This window comes from Podarcis raffonei, chromosome Z (assembly GCF_027172205.1).
Source record: "Podarcis raffonei isolate rPodRaf1 chromosome Z, rPodRaf1.pri, whole genome shotgun sequence".
In the NCBI taxonomy this organism is placed as follows: Eukaryota; Metazoa; Chordata; class Lepidosauria; order Squamata; family Lacertidae; genus Podarcis; species Podarcis raffonei.
In genome coordinates, this window is record NC_070621.1 from 38,981,322 (window position 1) to 38,983,559 (window position 2,238).

At 44.6% G+C, this 2,238-nt stretch overlaps 1 non-coding gene across 1 annotated transcript; it reads right to left on the bottom strand.

The window, feature by feature from the left end:
- Positions 1-962: 962 nt before the first annotated feature.
- On the bottom strand, positions 963-1,036 carry TRNAN-GUU (transfer RNA asparagine (anticodon GUU)). The gene has a single exon. It is a non-coding gene; the product is annotated as a tRNA-Asn (tRNA).
- Positions 1,037-2,238: the final 1,202 nt, after the last annotated feature.

The window sequence follows — 2,238 nt, forward strand, 5'->3', positions numbered from 1 at the left end:
TGTGTGTTGTTGTTGTTGTTGTTGTTGTTGTTGTTGTTGTTTTAAAAAAGAGATTTGTGGGCTTGAGCCAACCCCCAAAACAAATTTAACTCCGCCTTGATTAAAAACTGACAGGGCCACCTAAAGTTGGGTAAAATGTTTCAAAGACATCCATATCACAGGTGCCACCTGGTGCCAAAGATTGTGGGTGCCCGCAATGAAGGGCTTCAACTTTGCCCATTGACTGGGGGGGGCAGCCCCAACAAATATAAAATACCTCAGTTATTTTACTCTCTCTTCTTGGGCCATGACATTCAACAGGAAGCAGTGATGAAAAGAATACCTGTGTCCCAAGTCTCTTCAGCTCCCTGACCAGTGTCTCATAGTCCCTTGCTATGTGTTGCAAGCTATGTGTGGCACTATTATTTCTACCCACATGAATGAGAAAGAAGGGGTAGTGGTCAGTAGGCTTTATAAGACTTGGCAACTTCTCCGTCACACCATGAATCTTTGCACCCGGAAGTCAGCACACCTCCCATCACATCCTCTTTCCTCCACACACTACTGCCTCTGTTTCCCCTCAGTAAGGAGTCACCTTCTGCTTCCTGGGGACATTTACTGTTTGTTCATATAATGCAACAATGGAGGGAGAGGAGAGGAGCAAAGGCAGGAGCATACCATTCAAAAGGCAGATTAATTGCTCAGCTTCACCAAATTGTGGCATCTAAGCATCCAAGTGCATATGCTCCAGAAATAGGAAAGCCTCACTGCGTAATGAGGACCCAAAAAAGGTGAAATATTTGTTTCCAACCCCAGCCTACTGCTTGGAGAATAAAGTGGCTCCATAGCATACAAATGTGGGAAAGTTCTGCTCCCCAGCTTGCATTTGCTGCTTCCTAAAGATCATCAATAATGTGGTGACCTAACTGGTATACTTGAAGTTACCCACTCAGACGCCTCATTGCAGGCAGATTTCTAGCAGCTGTCCCTGGGTGGGCTTGAACCATCAACCTTCTGGTTAACTGCCAGACGCACTAACCAACTGCGCCACAGAGACGGGTGGTGGTATGGTCTAAACCACTGAGCCTCTTGGGCTTGCCGATCAGAAGGTTGGTGGTTTGAATCCCCGCAACAGGGTGAGTTCCTGTTGCTCTGTCCCAGCTCCTGCCAACCTAGCAGTTCGAAAGCACACCAGTGCAAGTAGATAAATAGGTACCACTGTGGCAGGAAGGTAAACAGTGTTTCTGTGCGCTCTGGTTTCCTTCATGGTGTTCCGTTGCACCAGAAGCGGTTTAGTCATGCTGGCCACATGACCCGGAAAGCTGTCTGTGGACAAACACCAGCTCCCTCGGCCTGAAAGCGAGATGAGCGCCGCAACTCCATAGTCACCTATGACTGTACTTAACCACCCAGGGGTCCTTTACCTTTACCTTTACCTTACTTGAAGTTACATCCACAAAGATATCTTTGTGCAGTTCTGTGCCAAATTTGTAGTGATTTCCCACTATGCTGCTCAAGATTCCTAGACACATAATGTTTCCCAATTGGGGGAACGGTCTCCCATATTGTATTCCTCATCTATTCTATGTATATTATATGAGAAAGAACAAGGCAGTGGAATGAATTCATGGGGAAGTTTATCGATGGCAATTAGTCATGTTTGTGTTTGTGTCTCAGTCAGGTCTGAGCAGGAGGAACACATATTTGAGCAAGGAAGTCAGGACCAACTGGGGAGCTGCCAAGCGGGAGCTGAGTTTACAAGGCTCAGCAAGGGAGCCAATCCCACAAAGTTGTTGTTGCACCAGCAACTGCCGAGCAGATGCTTAAGTGCAATGCTCTTCTTATATTTATGTAAGAGAATATAATTGTGATGGCATTATAAAAAGGGGAACAATCTCCAATACCTCACTTTGGGGTGAAGGGGGAAGGAAATGTGGGCATGTATATGGGGAGATATATTCTCTCATACAGAATCTTAAAAGAGCATTGCCATGAGCATGGGAGATGAAATGCATACATTTGTCAAGATAAAAAATTGAAGCCGCAGTAATATGTACCAATTCTTGGTACATAATGATTCCAGAGCCAAATACTTAAGACCAGCTGTCCCATAATCTTTATTACATATGTCATTGAATTTCAAATTTATAAAGCTTTTATATCAATTCCCTAGAGCAGCATCACCTTCTGAAGTCTTTTGTCATATTTGCATGTGTGGATTCTGCTAGATTACTCTAGAGTTTGACAAGTGTATGTATG